Source organism: Nicotiana tomentosiformis, chromosome 1 (genome assembly GCF_000390325.3).
Source record: "Nicotiana tomentosiformis chromosome 1, ASM39032v3, whole genome shotgun sequence".
Taxonomy (NCBI): domain Eukaryota; kingdom Viridiplantae; phylum Streptophyta; class Magnoliopsida; order Solanales; family Solanaceae; genus Nicotiana; species Nicotiana tomentosiformis.
This window is the reverse complement of record NC_090812.1, coordinates 97,267,752-97,286,127: the sequence shown is the minus strand read 5'-3', so window position 1 is coordinate 97,286,127 and position 18,376 is coordinate 97,267,752. Positions and strand designations below refer to the sequence as shown.

The window sequence follows — 18,376 nt, the reverse complement described above, 5'->3', positions numbered from 1 at the left end:
AGAGTGGAGATGTAATCCATTATTTAAACATTGAAGGATTTCATAATCAACACCAATTACATTACCATTAGTAGCTTCATTTATAATTCCCAAATTATATTACCCATTCATAGTTTGATGTGGAACATGTGATACAAATACACCATTTTCTAGTTTTGACTTTTACAACACCAATGTATAACTCACAACATGTCTACGGAGCCTCTAAGTATAACAGAAGAGTAATATGGAAGTGCCGACGACAAGGCCCCGGCTGTACCTCAAAACACTATGTACAATCTCAAGTGACATAAGGCCCGGAACAGAATAGGGCTCATCAAAACCTGCTGAGTAGAGGATAACTGCTAACGAGGATCAAAGCTGCCTGCTAACAAACCACCTACATCCATTAAAGATGCAGCGCCGCGGAAAAAAGGGACGTTAGTATATATAGAATAGTACTAGTATATAAAACTAAATGTCCTCTTTAGAAATAGAATGCCAATATAAGAAAAGGAAGACCATGGAAACAACAAGCAATGATCAATGATATCTAAATGCCAAGTTAAAACATAACATTTTTCAAAATACGAAGATAATACTGTGAAGATGATAATCAAAATATGAAGATAATACTATTTTTGGTTGGGAGATGTTAGTACCAATATACCACCGTGAATTTAGCACGGAGTCCGATCACGGCCCAATCGGCTAAGCCGTCTCACCAGAGACATGCAATCACAATACCACAGTACTTTTAGCACATAGTCCGATCTCAGCCCAATCGGCTAAGCCGTCTCACCAGAAACATCCAGTCATAATACCACCGTACTTTAGCACGGAGTCCGATCTCAGCTCGATCGGCTAAGTCATCTCATCAGAGACATTCAATAACAATACCACAATTTTTATACAAAATGGCTCTGCCGCCTCACCCCAATATATGTGGGTGGAGGTGTACTCAGAATATCACAATCTCAATCACAATCACCATCATGTGCACGGCATGGCGTCCGATCTCGGTCCGATCAGCTAAGCTGTCTCACCACAATGCCGTGTGGGTTGACATCACATTCCGGTAGCAATCATCTCATCCCAAATAAGGGGAATAATCTCATCACATCAATCTTATCCCAATTAAGGGGAATAATTTCATCACATCAATACGGGGATTTACCCCTCAATCACTCCTACACCGACATAGGTAGTTTCGGGGTTAGGTTGTTTTCACCTACCCTTCCTTGGTGACTAACGATACTCCCAAAAATATTTTTGATTTGTATACATGAAGTTGAATTTGCCTTAAGGATAGAGGTTTCAAAAATACATGAAGTTGTGTTATGCTCTTAACAGTATTTGACACAAGGAATCTATGCCACAAGCCCACGTGGTTGAAAAAGAAGTTGAACACTTGTGAGATTACTATCATTTTGACATCTTAACCCTTCTCGATAGTTGATCCTATATGAGAGGACTAGAAATACGACAAACTTGTCTTTAAAATCACTATGCTCATGATATGTGTCGGGATCTTAAACGTTCACCTGAAGTTGGGAGGGAAAAGTCATTGTAAGGCTGCTTAATTTCAATCATACACGAGTGGAACCATGTAGCTAGGACATCATAATATTGGGATTAAGTTATGCATTTGTTCTTGACGGACAACCTATTAAGGATCCTTATGAGAAAGGAAGTGTTATAACAATATATTGAAGGATGCGATCTCTCATGGTTATCCAACAAGTGTCGAAAAACTAGGACAATGAATTTACTAACTAAGTAACACAGTCAGAATACGTTGCAGAGGTGTAAAGATAAAGTGAACATTTGTGATGAGTTGGACATGTTTTTGTCATAGTAACTCTTAATCTATAATACCAGGCCACATCATGGGCATTTACAATACTAGGATCAAAGTGAGTTACTCACTGAGACATGATCTAGGTGGACCTGAAAGTTATACTAAGATAAGCGAACAAAAGATCTTCTTGTGACAAATTCGTGAAAACCTCAAATTTTCGAGAAACTTTATACAGACAAGTGACCATTTCAATTGATATGTACACATATGATAGGCGCTGAGATATGCTCTTATGTTACTAGACAGTGAGAAGGGTTTATGATAATATTCTCAAAGGAGTATAGTGACTACTCAAACCATAGGAGCCACATACACCGGAGAGAGAAAGAGTGGCTCAAGAAGGATCTCAACACAAGGTTGCTTTACATTTGATACAGCATAGGTAAACTTTATGATGGTGCATGCATAAACACAAGTGAGCAGATGTTATCCATTTGAATCAAAAGGTTCTATAAGAAATTCATCAAGTATAGTCCCTTGTTGAGAATTTAGGGAATCAAGTGAGAAATATTAGCCTAGGGTTATAACTCAATTTAAGAAAATAATTATAGAGCTCAATTCCTCAAGAGGTTGTAAATAAGAGAATTTGTGATAAAGTGTCTTCACGAAAAATGCGTCTTGTTCAAAGAGTAGGTACATGCAATGTTTTGTGATTCAGCGTTTTGTTAAGACCATATCTATGTAGGCTCTTCAATGCAGATGTACATATACGACAAGGAAAAGTATGTGGTGTTCAGAATGATGTAGCAAGGAGTGATAGGAATAAGGACACTTCCCCTAGCAACTATTTCTTTCAATCCCTCATTGTTGTCTCGAACTCGTGGATTACTCATCTGGGAAAATGAGATATAAAGAGGGAATTAGCTTCCTATCTTGAGCTCTGTCGCACGATCTGAAGTATCAAAGAAGGGTGGCATCCCTAAATTTCCAAGTAGCCTCCTAATTATAAATGTGGTCGACAACACACCGATAAGAACTCTACTAGACACGGCTCCGAGACATCCTAGGAGACTTTAAAATCTTAGACTCTGATAGCAAGTTTGTCATGCCCCGACCTCGGGGAGCGCGATCGGCGCTCAACCAAAATAACCCGATCAAGCAAGCCTGCTAGATACTTTCTACCCGGCCTTGCCTGTGAATAGAGTGGAGATGTAATCCATTATTTAAACATTGAGAGGATTTCATAATCAACACCAATTCCATTACCATTAGTAGCTTCATTTATAATTCCCAAATTATATTACCCATTCATAGTTTGAAGTGGAACATGTGATACAAATATACCATTTTCTAGTTTTGACTTTTACAACACCAATGTACAACCCACAACATGTCTACGGAGCCTCTAAGTATAACAAAATAGTAATATAGAAGTATTGGCGATAAGGCCCCGGCTATACCTCAAAACACTATGTACAATCTTAAGTGACATAAAGCCCGGAACAGAATATGTCTCATCAAAACCTGCTGAGTAAAGGATAATTGCTAATGAGGATCAAAGCTGCCTGCTGACGAACCACCTACATCCATTAAAGATGCAGCGCCCCTCGGCAAAAGGGACGTTAGTACATATGGAATAGTACTAGTATGTAAAACTAAATGTCCTCTTTAGAAATAGAATGCCAATATAAGAAAGGAAAGACCATGGAAACAACAAGCAATGATCAATGATATCCAAATGCCAAGTTAAAGCATAACATTTTTCAAAATACGAAGATAATACTGTGAAGATGATAATCAAAATATGAAGATAATATTATTTTTGGTTGGGAGATCTTAGTACCGATATACCACCGTGAATTTAGCACGGAGTCTGATCACGGCCTGATCGGCTAAGCCGTCTCACTAGAGACATCCAATCACAATACCACTGTACTTTTAGCACGAAATCCGATCTCAGCCCGATCGGCTAAGCCATCTCACCAGAGACATCCAGTCACAATACCACCGTACTTTTAGCATGGAGTCCGATCTTAGGCCGATCAGCTAAGCCATCTCATTAGAGACATTCAATCACAAAACCACAATCTTTACACAAAATGGCTCTGCCACCTCACCCCAATGTATGCGGGTGGAGGTGTAATCAGAATATCACAATCCCAATCACAATCACCACCATGTGCGCGGCATGGCATCCGATCTCGGCCCGATCGGCTTATCCGTCTCATCAAAATTCCGTGTGGGTTGACATCATATTGTGCTAGGCATCTCATCCCAAATAAGGGGAATAATTTCATCACATCAATATGGGGATTTACCCCTCAATCACTCCTACACCGGTACGTGTAGTTTCAGGGTTAGGTTGTTTCCACCTACCCTTCCTCGGTGACTAACGATACTCCCAAAAATATTTTTAATTTGCATACAAGGGAAACATAATTGCAATTGCATTTACCGTATAACCTTTCACACCGTATATAGCTTCATTGGTACTCTCGACCACTTACAATATCATTATTTTATGGGCTCTCTTGGCCATATATATCATTCTTCATTCACGACATGATGGTCATATTTCATATTCCACACTTTTATAACTTTACTTTACAGGATCATCATTATAAGTATCAACATATAGAATATTCCAAAAATCACAACTTTAAGTTCATTAGTAATGAGGGCTTTAAACACAATAGTTTCCTTTCCAAAGAAATGGAGCAAGATGATTAGAAATCGAAGCACAAGTTAAATTCATAAATGAGTGACACACCATTTATTCTTGAAATACTTTTCCCCAAACGGGCAATGTACAATTTCAACTTATGAGTATGTAAGAACTCAAATCACATTGGAAATATTTATAAAGAGAGCATGGTGATTAACGATTGAAAAAAGGATTCAAATTATAGGCATTAGTTAAAACAGCCACATTGGGGCATGACTTGAGGACATAAGCTTTTAGGCAAATATATTTGTAAAGTCAATTTGGAATAGTTGAATCAAGGCTCATTTCATAACCATTCTCACATCATTTCATTTCATTGACACCATTAGCCACTAGTATAACTTTCATTTTTGTCACGGTGGCCACCTTTATATCTTCAACTCACTTCTTTCACTTTCAAGCATCCTTATAGATTATCAACAATATGAGTATTCAAAATCAAGGCCTTGAGTATATATATGAGCAATAGGAGTTTTAGACGCATTGAGTATTCTTTCCAAGTTATGCATAATGGACTTTCATTTGAAACATGAATTGAAGTTATAACGCTTTAACATATAAACCATACTTGAACACATTCCCGAAGGAGATCATGATGAGATAGGAGTAGTTGGAACACGTTTTGAGTATATACATCTTTCGACACTTTGCTTACTCGGGACAATCGAATTTATAGGGAACAACTCGGAACATGGGAATAAGGAACTTGGGCCAACCATACTTGAAATTTACGGGAACATCATGGAATTCAATTCTTAGAGAGTAGTTTAGCCAACATACCTTGCTTGAGCTTTCCTTAAGTTACTACAATAATTAGGAAGATATTCGTGGGTTCACCTCATTTAGGCATTTCATCAAATACTAGGTATGCAAATTTGAGTACAAGGTTCTTCTACAAGATTTCCTTCACCTCACAACCAATTCAACACCAAGAATTTACTCATATTAGCTCAATCACCTTCCCACCATCCTCATAGCTACATGCATGCATAAATAACAACTCTCATACCCAAGAATCACATTTCTCATTACCTACTTTCAGTCTGAATCCCGAAATTTGGGGCTAGGGAGTAGAATCTTACATATTAGATGAAGATCTTGTGGATTTCTCCCTTGAATCCCCAAAGCTTGAGAAATAATTTGAAGCATGAATATGTTGGTGCCCTTCCTTCTCTATCTCTCTCTAGAATAGCTCTCTCCTCTCTCTAAAATATCTGATTTTATCTTGTAAAATAACTCCCTAAGGCCTTATATCAAAATAGGATCGAATAAGAAAATTTTCAAAAATGATCTCCGGAGTCAATTTTGTGGTGCAATTATGTGGTAGCATAATCGATATGTGGCCAGCAGAATGACCACAAAAATGGTATGTCAATTCCGCGATGCAATTTCGCGGTAGCAGAATTATTATGCGGCTAGCAGAATCGTTTCCAAAATTTGCCCCTTTTCTGTTCCACTCTGCGGCCGATTTGCGGCCCACAAAGTGGTTCTGCGGTCGCATGGTGGACCGCAGAAATGCCATCTTCTACAAAAATTATTTCTTCAACTCCCTGGTGCACAGTGCAGCCCAAAAAGTCCGTATCGCGGTTCTACAACCCTCATACACATTAATCTACCTCGGCATCACAAAACTTTAAATTTCTTGGCAAAATTTTATGGGGCCTTACAATTAGATTAAAGGGTGGACCTATCAATACTTTCAATAGACCCTTTAGGTTTGAATCCATGTGGTGTAGCCATCCTTCCTTCCCCAATCTCATCTCGGAAGCTTTTCCTCCAAATTCTTCTCTAATTCAGTCAACCCAGCTCTTCGAGAACATAGTCACTCAGTGGAATAGACATACCTTTGGTAATAGTTTTCATAAGAAGAGAAAGCTTATGGCCAGAATAGTTGGCATCCAAAAATCACCCAATTACCAGTTCAGTGATTTCCTCTTAAATCTGGAGAGCCGCCTGATTGAGGAGCTTGACTTTATCCTCAAGAATGAGGAAGAATTCTAGAAGCTGAAATACAGAATTAACTGGCTCACTAATGGTGATGCTAACACTAGATTCTTCCATACTTCTACTCTAAAAAGGAGAAGGAGAAACAGAATCCTCTCCTTAAAAGATGAAGCTGGCAATTGGCAATATGACCAAGAGGAAATCAAAGTGTCAATCTTAAACTACTTCAGGTGCCTCTACACCTCTTCACACACAGAGGCTCCAATGCACACAAGCAGTCCAGCTGGCCAAACTCATACACTATCCAACCCTCAAAGGGATATCCTGAACACACCTCTTAGGGATAGTGAAATTAGGAAGGTCATCTTATCTTTCAAGCCTTTAAAAGCTCCTGGTCCAGATGGGCTGCACTCATTCTTCTATCAAAAGTACTTGAACATAGTAGGGAAGTCAGTCATTGATTTCTGCAAGTGGAGTTTTGAATCCTACACAATGCATCCCACTATGAATGAGACCCAGCTCTGTCTTATTCCCAATTCCCCATGGACTCAATGATCAAGAACTTCAGACCCATAGGACTCTGTAACACCATCTACAAAACTATAATAAAGAACATTGTTAATAGGATCAAACCCTTCCTCCCAGATATAATAGGCCCTAGCCAAGCTAATTTCCTATCCAATAGGAGGACCTCTGATAATTCTATAATTGTTCAGGAATACATCACTCATTTTGACAAAATGAGAGGGAATCAGGCTAACATGATCCTAAAGATAGATCTAGAGAAGGCCTTTGATAGGATTGAGTGTTCTTTCATTAGAGGCACACTCCAAGCCTTTAATTTCCCCTCTGGCCTTATCAAGCTCATCCTCTCCTGTGTCAGTTCCTCCTCAATTTCTATCTGTCACGACCCTAGTTACCCTCCGTAGGATGTCGTGATGGCACCTAGTCTCTAAGACTCGGTAAGCCTAACAATCTACGAAAAAACTGAATATAAAACTGAACTCAAATCTCAAAACTTGATATATGAATGGAAAATGCGAATCAAATAATTACAACTCCCAAAACCCGATAGAAATAAGTTTACAAGCTTCTAAAAGAAAATACTAAGTATCTCTATATATCAGAGTCTTAAGAGAATAAAGAAAACAATATAATAAGGATAGAGGGGGACTCCGAGGTCTGCGGATGCTGGTAGATATACCTTGAAGTCTCCACGTACGATCTAGCTCACTGTTTATCGGTATGGTAAGCAGTACCTGGATCTGCACAAAAAGATGTACAAAAGTGTAGTATGAGTACACCACAACGATACCCAGTAAGTGCCAAGCCTAACCTCGGTAGAGTAGTGACAAGGTCTGGTCAGGGCCCTACTGGAATAAAAGGAAATGAGACAGAAAAATATAATAATACAATGAAATGACTGAGAAGTGAACAACGAGAAATTTCATAAAAATAACAGCACGGCAAATAGAGGTAAACAACAGGGCGTTCCCGAGGTACCGCCTCGTAGTCCCAAACGTAAATACATAATAGGGGGATTTCCCGAGATACCGCCTTGTAGTCCCAAACGTAAATACACAACAGGAGATCTCCCGAGGTATTGCCTCGTAGTCCCAAAAGTAAATATGCAACATGAGAATCTCCCAAGGTACCGCCTCGTAGTCCCAAAAGTAAATATGCAACTCATAAATTATGGAACAACGAATTTACGGCAAGGAATCCTACAGTTAAAGACCGAATACAATAATCAAGGAAACAGGTAATTTAACTAAGCATGTTGCATAAATTTCAAGTCAGGTTAAGACATGTAGGCATGCGATACTAGGTTAAACATGAAAGGTACACATGCTAAGGCAACTCAATTAAGGAATTTAAAAGAAGTTTACTCAACAAGAACTGGAATTTTCATAATTAGCCCGTGTATGCACTCGTCACCTCACGTACACGGCGCTCACATATCACAAATTATTAAAACAATACCAAATCCTAAGGGGGTTTCCCCACACAAGGTTAGATGATAAGTCACTTACCTCAAATCTCGCTCAATCAATCGATAAGAATGCCTTTCCCTCGACTTTTTGACTCCGAACGGCCCAAATCTATCCAAAGGTAATTACACACTATAAATACAACTACAAGAAACTAATTTAAATGATGGAACTACGACTTTAGCAAAGATTCAAAAAATTGCCCCAAAGAGTTGACTCGGGCCCACATCTCGGAATCGAGTAAAAGTTATAAAATACGAACACCCATTTGACCAAGAGTCAAACCATACCAATTTTACTCATATCTGACACCAAGTCACCACTCATATCCCCAAATTAAACTCTCCAAATCCCTAGCCTCAAACTCCCAAATTTCACCTTAAATACATACAAACTAGGTGGGAAAATCAATGGGGAAACAAGATTATTGATCAAAAAATGAGTACAAGATACTTACCTTAAGAAATCTCTAATGCTCTCAAAAATCGACAAGACCCGAGCTCAAAATGTTTAAAATGAAGCAAAATCGCGAACCATTGTATTTAAGTGTTCTGCCAGTACTTTCGCTTCTACAGAACACTTAACCGCATCTGCGGTCTCGTAGATACGAGGTCCTCCCTGCATTTGCGGCTCCTATCGCTTCTGCGGCCTCGCTTTTGCGGTTGCCCAAGCCACTTCTACGGAATCCAGTTGCCCCCTTCACTCCGCATATGCGGAGCATGGCTCACACCTGCGGGCTCGCAGATGCGAATACTTTCACGCACCTACGACCTAGCCCTAGTCCAGCCCCAAATATGCTTATGCGCAATCCAGGCTCGTTTCTGCTAGCTCGCACCTATGAGATAAGTTCCGCAGGTGCGATTGCATTAGTAGGAAGCAAGTTTCAACTTGTTCTAAGTCCAAATTTGATCTCTTAACCATCCAAAACTCACTCGAGGCCCACGGGACCTCGACCAAATGTACCAATCAGTACTAAAACAACATATGAACTTAGTCGAGCCTTTAAATCACATCAAACAACGCTGAAAACACGAATTGCACATCGATTCAAGACTAATAAACTTTAAAACTTCAAACTTCTACAACCGATGCCGAAAACCCATCAATCGAGTCTGATTGACCTCAAATTTTACACACAAGTCATAATTGACATTACGGACCTACTCCAACTTCCGAAATCGGAATCCGACCCCGATATCAAAAAGTCCACTCCCGGTCAAACTTTCCAAAAATCATCCAATTTTCTAACTTTCCCCAATTGACGCTAAAATGACCTACGGGACTCCAATTCAACATCCGAACACACTCCTAAGACCAAAACCACCCTACGTAGCTATTGGAAGCACCAGAACTCCATTCTGAGGTCGTATTCACACAGTTCAAACTACTATCAATTTCTAGTGAAATTAAAACGTAGTGAAAGAAACCCTACTAATCTCCGCAACACCCATAGTACGGAGGATACGGTGGCACTCCTCAAGATAACCCTGGGCATCCTCTGATTCCAAGCCACTGAAAGTAGGAGGGTGGTACTTCTTATACCTCTCGAGCCTGAGCTGCTCCCTCTCAGAAACTGCTGCCCTAACCTTGGGCTGAACTGGAGCTACCAGTTGCATCGGTATGACCTCTGGAATCTAGTTGACCTGGACCCGCTGCTCTGGGATACTGGTGACGGGATTCTGTGCTCCTCCCCTGGCCTAAGATGTGACAGGATCAAGTGGTATCAATCTTGCCTAAGCTAAGGTGTTGAACATGCTCAGAAATTGGGTTAGAGTCTCCTGGAGGGCTGGTACAGTAATAGGCATCTCAAGTGCCTTCCCTCCAACTAGAGCTACTGGTGGTTCCTCTATATCATCTCATGCGAGTACTCTGGCTGCACCACGTGGACGTCCTCGGCCTCTACCCCGCCACAAGCCTCTCGCGGCTCTAGCAGGGGGCGCGGGTGTCTGGTCATTTGATCCAGTTGTACGTGTCCTTACCATCTGTGAGAGAATAGAGAGATAGAAGTTTAGAATCCCGAAGTCAACAAGTTCGCACGACAAGGAAATCAAGAAGTAAAATTTTCCTAACAGTTCCATAGCCTCCCGAAGATAAGTACAGACATCTCTGTACCGATCCGCGAGACTCTACTAAACCTGCTTGTGACTCATAATACCTATAAACCTAGTGCTCTGATACCAACTTATCACGACCCCAGTTTCCCTCCGTAGAATGTCATGATGACACCTAGTCTCTAAGACTAGGTAAGCCTAACAATCTGCGGAAAACCTGAATATAAAACTGAACTCAAATCTCAACACATGATATATGGATAGATTCTGCGATTCAACTAATTACAACTCCCAAAACCCGGTAGAAATAAGTTACAAGCTTCTAAAAGACAATACTAAGTGTCTCTATATATCAGAGTCTAAAGTGTCATTCCCCGAAATCGGGGAGCGCGACCGGCGCTCAACCGAGTGAACCCGGCCGAGCAAACCTATTAGATTTCCTTCTACCCAAACTCATCCATGAATAAATAGGATACACATTTTTGTTAATTAGACAACAAGATAATCATGACTGCAATACCAATTCTTACCATTAGTTTCATAATTTTTAAAGTCTCAAATGGAATAAGTAATACAATCACAACATAACATAGTTTGACTTTTCCAGCACCAATACACAACCCACACTATATCTACGGAGCCTCTATAGATATAGAAGAGTATTAAGATAATGCCGGCAACAAGACCCCGGCTATACCTCAAACATAATATACAAAAAATAAAAGATACTTGACCCCGGAATGAAGTGGGGCTCACCAAGTCAGCTGGGAAAAGGGTGTACGTTGTCACTGATCAATGTCTCCTGCTGTGGAACCACCTGCATCCATTAAAGATACAGCGCCTTCGGCAAAAGGGATGTTAATACTGTCGAATAACACTAGTATGTATAACTAAACATCCTCTCGATGGAATGAATAATATTACAAGGAGAAATAATTATAAAATCAATGGAAGCCTCGAACAATACCAAAACCATCACGTTAAGAACCACATAATATTTCACGTAAATTTTCATATTTTTAGATTGGAGATTCTTAGTACCGATATACCATTGTTCACAATACCATTATTCACAATAACAATACCACTGTACTCTTAGCACGGAGTCCGATCACGATCCAATCGGCTAGGCTATCTCATTAGAGACATCAACCACAATCACACTCAATATCAATTTCCAGCACAATCACTACCATGTGTACGACATGGTGTCTGATCATGACCCGATCGGCTAGGCTGTCTTATTCGAGACATCAACCTTTTTATATCAATCATCGTATTTCATACTTCTTTCACATATTTTTATTTCATTGTCACTAGTGGCCACAATTACAAAATCATTCTTGGCACGTTGGCCGAATTTAGTATTTCATGCTCACCTTTTCAATTTCAAACATCATCATCATCAACAACAATAAATACAATTCAATTCAAGGTTTGTAGTACACATGTGAGCAATTAAGAGTCTAAGGCACATAGAGATATTTCACAAGATTTGGCATAATAGCATTTGTTTGAACTTGACTTAAAGTCAAACATTTTTAATGCACATGACATATTTTGAATACATCCTCAATTGATAATATAACATGAATAAAGTATTTGGGATACTTATTGAACATATATCTTTCAACACAAACTTACTCGGAATAGCCAATTTTATGATGAGCCACTCGGGACTTACATAAATTACATGAATATCGTGGGATCCAATTCTAAGAGAAGAGTTTAGCCAACATACCTCAATATAGCTTCCTTAAACTCTAAAATGTTCTGGAATTCTTAGCAACTTCAATATTAAGGTTTCAAGGTCCTTTTATGGAGGATTCCATCATCCCACAACATATTCTTTATCATTTTTAGCTCAACAATCTTCTTACACCCTTTGATAACACATGCATGCAAGATGGACAACTCTCATGCTCAAAAATTATCTTTTTAATTACCCAATTCTAGATAAAATTCGAAATTGAGGATTAGGGTGTAGAATATTACCTTTAGGAGAAAGACCTAGTGAGTTTTCCTTGTTAATCTTCCAAAAATTGAAGAACAAATTGTTGAAGAACACTTTCTCACTCTAGGGCACTCTCTCACTCTAAAGTATCAGATTTTTTGTCAAAAATGGTATAAATCGTCTATTTAACGAAGTAGGGTCGGGTTATAAAAATCCAAAAATGAAGCTCCGGAACAGGGTATGCGGTCGTATATGCGACCGCAGAATAGATATGCGTTTCACAGAACAAGCCGCATAATTGGCCTTCGGAACTGGGAAAATCTGACTCGGTCTGCGGTCATTATGCGGCCCGCAAACCAGTTCTGCGTAAGTTTAGAATCCCGAAGTCAACAAGTTCGCACGATAAGAAAATCAAGAAGTGAAATTTTTCTAACAGTTCCATAGCCTCCCTAAGATAAGTACAGACGTCTCCGTACCGATCCGCGAGACTCTACTAACACCTGTGAACCTAGTTCTCTAATACCAACTTATCACGACCTCAGTTTTCCTCCGTAGGATGTCGTGATGGCACCTACTCTCTAAGACTAGGTAGGCCTAACAATCTGCGGAAAACCTAAATATAAAACTGAACTCAAATCTCAAAATTTGATATATGAATAGAAACTGCGATTCAAATAATTACAACTCCCAAAATCTGGTAGAAATAAGTTACAAGCTTCTAAAAAAATACTAAGTGTCTCTATATATCAGAGTCGAAAAAGAATAAGAAAAATAACATAATAAGAATAGAGGGGGACTCCGAGGTCTGCGGATGCTGGCAGATATACCTTGAAGTCTCCACGTACGGTCTGGCAAGCAGTACCTAGATCTGCATAAAAAGATGTGCAGAAGTATAATATAAGTACACCACAACGGTACCGAGTAAGTGCCAAGCCTAACCTCGGTAGAGTAGTGATGAGGTCAGGTCAGGGCCCTACTGGAATAAAAGGAAATGAGACAGAAAAATATAATAATACAATGAAATGACTGAGAAGTGAACAATGAGAAATTTCAGAAAACTAATAGCACATCAAATAGAGGTAAACAACAGGGGCGCTCCAGAGGTATCTCCTCGTAGTCCCAAACATAAATACACAACAGGGGGATCTCCCAAGGTACCGTCTCGTAGTCCCAAACCTAAATACACGACAAGGGATATCCTGAAGTACCACCTCGTAGTCCCAAAAGTAAATATGCAATAGGGGATCTCCCGAGGTACCGCCTCGTAGTCCCAAAAGTAAATACAGGATGGGGAATCTCTTGAGGTACCGCCTCGTAGTCCCAAAAGTAAATATGCAACTCATAAATTAAGGAACAGCAAATTTATGGCAAGGAATCCTACAGTTAAAGACCGAATACAATAATCAAGGAAACAAGTAATTCAACTAAGCATGTTGCACAAATTTCAAGTAAGGTTAAGACATGTAGACATGCGATACTAGGCTAAACATGACAGTTACACATGCTAAGGCAACTCAGTTAAAGAATTTAAAAGAAGTCTACTCAACAAGAACTGGAATTTCTATAATTAGCCCGTGTACGCACTCGTTACCTTGCGTACACGGCGCTCACATATCAGCAATTGTTACAACAGTACCAAATCCTAAGGGGATTTCCCCCACACAAGGTTATATAAGTCACTTACCTCAAATCTCGCTCAATCAATCGATAAGAATGTCTTTTCCTCGACTTTCCGACTCCAAACGGCCCAAATCTAGCCAAAAGCAATTACACACTATAAATACAACTACAAGAAACTAATTTAAATAATGGAACTACAACTTTAGCAAAGAATCGAAAAATCGCTCCAAAAAGTCGACTCGGGCCCACGTCTCAGAATCGAGTAAAAGTCATAAAATACGAACACACATGTGACCACGAGTCCAACCATACTAATTTTACTCAAATCCGACACCAAGTCGCCACTCAAATCCTCAAATTAAATTCTTCAAATCCCTAGCCTCAAACTCCCAAATTCCACCTTAAATACACACAAACTAGGTGAGAAAATCAATGGGGAAACAAGAGTATTGATAAAAAAATGAGTACAAGAGACTTACCTCAAGAAATCCCTCGAAAATACTCTCAAACATTGCCAAGACCCACGCTCAAAATGTTTAAAATGAAGCAAAATCGTGAACCCTTGTATTTAAGTATTCTGCCAGTACTTCTGCTTCTGCGAAAAACTTAACTGCATCTGCGGTCTCGCAGATACGAGGTCCTCCTCGCATTTGCGGCTTCTATCGCTTCTGCGGACAAGAGGTCCGCTTCTGCGGCCTCGCTTTTGCGGTCGCCCAAGCCGCTTCTGTGGAATCCAGTTGCCCCTTTCACTCCGCATCTACAGAGACCTTCACGCACCTGCGACCTAGCCCCATGCCAGCCCCAAATCCACTTCTGTGCAATCCAGGATCATTTTTGCGAGCTCGCACCTGCGAGATAAGTTTTGCAAGTGCGATTGCATCAGTAGGCATCAAGTTTCAACTTGTTCTAAGTCCAAATTTGATTTGTTAACCATCCGAAACTCACCCGAGGCCCCCGGGACCTCGACCAAATGTATCAACCAGTACTAAAATAACATACGAACTTAGTCGAGCCTCTAAATCACATCAAACAACGCTAAAAATACGAATTGCGCATCGATTCAAGATTAATGAACTTTAAAACTTCAAAATTCTACATCTGATGCCGAAAACCCATCAATTGAGTCTGATTGACCTCAAATTTTGTACATAAGTCATAATTGATATTACGGACCTACTCTAACTTCCGGAATCAGAATCCGACCCCGATATCAAAAAGTCCACTCCTGTCAAACTTTCCAAAAATCATCCAATTTTCCAACTTTCGCCAATTGACGCTAAAATGACCTACGGGCCTCCAATTCAACATCCGAACACGCTACTAAGACCAAAATCACCCTACAGAGCTATTGAAACCTCCAAAACTCCATTCCGAGGTCGTCTTCATACAGTTCAAACTACGGTCAATTTCTAGAACTTAAACTCCCAAATTTCGGGACTATTTGTCCCATTTCACTCCAAAACCAAAAATAAATCCTCCCGGCAAGTTACGTAACCACAAAATGAAATAAAGAGATCAATAAATAGGGGTTCAGGGATAATACTCTCAAAGAGACCACTGGGTCATTACATCCTCCCCCTCTTAAAACAAACGTTCGTCCTCGAATGAGTATAGAGACATACCTGAAGTGGTGAAAAGATGAGGATAACGGCTGCGCATATCATTCTCGGTCTCCCAAGTCGCCTCCTCAACCGGATGACCCCTCCACTACACCTTTACTAACGCGATGTTCTTTGACCTCAACTTTCGAACCTGCCTGTCCAAAATGGTCACCAGCTCCTCAACATAAGATTGATCCTTGTCCAACTGAACGGAGCTGAAGTCTAACACATGAGATGGATCGCAGTGATACTTCCGGAGCATGAAAACATAGAACACTAGATGAACTGCAATGAGACTAGGTGGTAGTGCAAGTCTGTAAGCCACCTCTTCAACCCTCCCAAGAATCTCAAAAGGCTCGATATACCTAGGGATCAACTTGCCCTTCCTCCGGAACCTCATAACACCCTTTATGGGCGAAACCCGGAGCAAGACCCGCTCCCCAACCATGAATGCAACATCGCGAATCCTTGTATTTAAGTGTTCTTTCAATACTTTCGCTTCTGCGGAAAACTTAACCACATCTGCGGTCTCGGAGATATGAGGTCCTCCCCGCATTTGCGACTTCTACCGCTTCTGCGGACAAGAGGTATGCTTCTGCGGCCTCGCTTTTGCGTTCGCCCAAGCCGCTTCTGCGGAATCCAGTTGCCCCCTTCACTCCGCATCTGCGGAGCATGGCTCGCAGATGCGGAGACCTTCACGCACCTACGACCTAGCCCCAAGCCAGCCCCAAATCCGCTTCTACGCAATCCGCGCTCGTTTCTGCGAACTCGCACCTGCGAGATAAGTTCCGCAAGTGCGATTGCATCAGTAGGCAGCAAGTTTCAACCTGTTCTAAGTCCAAATTTGATCTGTTAACCATCCGAAACTCACCCGAGGCCCGCGGGACCTCGACCAAATATACTAACCAGTCCTAAAATAACATACGAACTTAGTCAAGCCTTTAAATTACATCAAACAACGTTGAAAATATGAATTGCTCATCGATTCAAGCCTAATGAACTTTAAAACTTCAAACTTCTACATCCGATGCCGAAAACCTATCAAATCGAGTCCGATTGACCCCAAATTTTGCACACAAGTGATAATTGACATATCACGTCCCAAACCTAGGAGGCGTGGCTGGCACCCGGTATCGTGCTGGCCTGATCGAACCACTCTGTAACTTATTTGTTTTTCTTCTATCACGGGCCAACATGGCCACAACTCATAATGTATGACTATAAGTGGGTAAATATTGTATCAATGAACCAACGTTCTTAAAACATGAATACATATGGGCCGTCAAGGCCTCTGACATACTGTACAAAATGAATCTCTTTCTACAAAGCCTCTAATATTATTTGATATCAAATGGGACAGAGTACCGGCCTACCCATAAGTCTGAAGCAAAACTCTAACATGATGACTCATAGACTCGGCTGCACTTCGAATGAGGTGGAGTCTTACCGATCCTTCGTTGAATGCTAACCTCGTCTACTATGAGGTCTCATCAAACTGATTATCTATACCTACAGGCATGAAGGCATTGTCCCCAACAAAAGGACGTCAGTACGAATAATGTACCGAGTATGTAAGGCGAAACTGAAACATAACAATAAGACAATATTTATTAAAGACATATAAGAATCAACCTGAATCTCTGAAGTGCCACCGTATTTGCATACTTAATATACTTATATATATAATGCTTCTTTTTGAGACTCTTATCCATATCGTATGATGCATGACTGCCCAACTGATCAGTAGTAACTGCCCGACCGGCTGTAGCACGGTGGTAAATGCATGACTGCCCGACCAGTCGTAGTTTGGTGGTAAATGTGTAACTGCCCAACCGACCGTTGCTCGGTAATAAATGCATAACTGTCCGACCGACCGTAGCTCGGTGGTAAATGTGTAACTGCCCAACCGACCGTAGCTCGATGGTAAATGCATGACTGCTCGACCGGCCGTAGCTCAGTCGTAAATGCATGAAGATGCATGTATCGCTATATTATAAACATTAACATATTTATCATATACCTCAATATAGACTTAGGAACGTACTTAGACATACTTTAATATAACTTTACCGGAATGAATAATATAGACATCCTTAACTGCTAAGAGTAGAACCATTTATGAAATAACATTACATTTACGTATCGTTACTTGGATCATGCCAAAAGAAAAGAAGAGATAACCTTAACATACCTCAATTCCATCTTTTGATGACTACGACTAGTAAATCCTTTTGATAACATCTAACCTCGAATGCTCATACGAACTCGTTGAAGGTCATAGACGTTGGATCAAATTTGGGTTGCATTCTTGATAGCTTCACGTTAATTTACATCACAATGAAGCAATACCCAATTCACTTTAAAACTTATGAACAATATCACTAGTTAGGAATGGGATGTCGCTTACTATAAGAAAGAGAGATCCCTAAAATGCCGTACAATTTGTCTTCTTAATAGCATCATTTAACAAAATGATATAAAGGTGAATGTCTTTAAACATTGCCACCACTTTCTTAGCACACTAGTAGTTGGCAATTTGTTGCCAAATTCCTATCATCCCACGTGAATGTTGCCCCTTTAATCATTATCCAAAAATCTCACTTAAATAATTATTCACAAATTTCTAATTAATTGACTTGTTAATTTCCCACTAATCAAAAATTAACCAATTACCCACATAATTAAGAATTATCTCAAATTACCTAAAATA

General features: G+C 40.2%; 1 long non-coding RNA gene across 1 annotated transcript; it reads right to left on the bottom strand.

The window, feature by feature from the left end:
• Positions 1-16,901: 16,901 nt before the first annotated feature.
• LOC138910794 (uncharacterized) lies at positions 16,902-18,103 on the bottom strand. The gene is made up of 2 exons (XR_011415954.1): positions 17,858-18,103; positions 16,902-17,175 (listed from the first exon to the last, which is right to left on the bottom strand). It is a non-coding gene; the product is annotated as an uncharacterized lncRNA (long non-coding RNA).
• Positions 18,104-18,376: the final 273 nt, after the last annotated feature.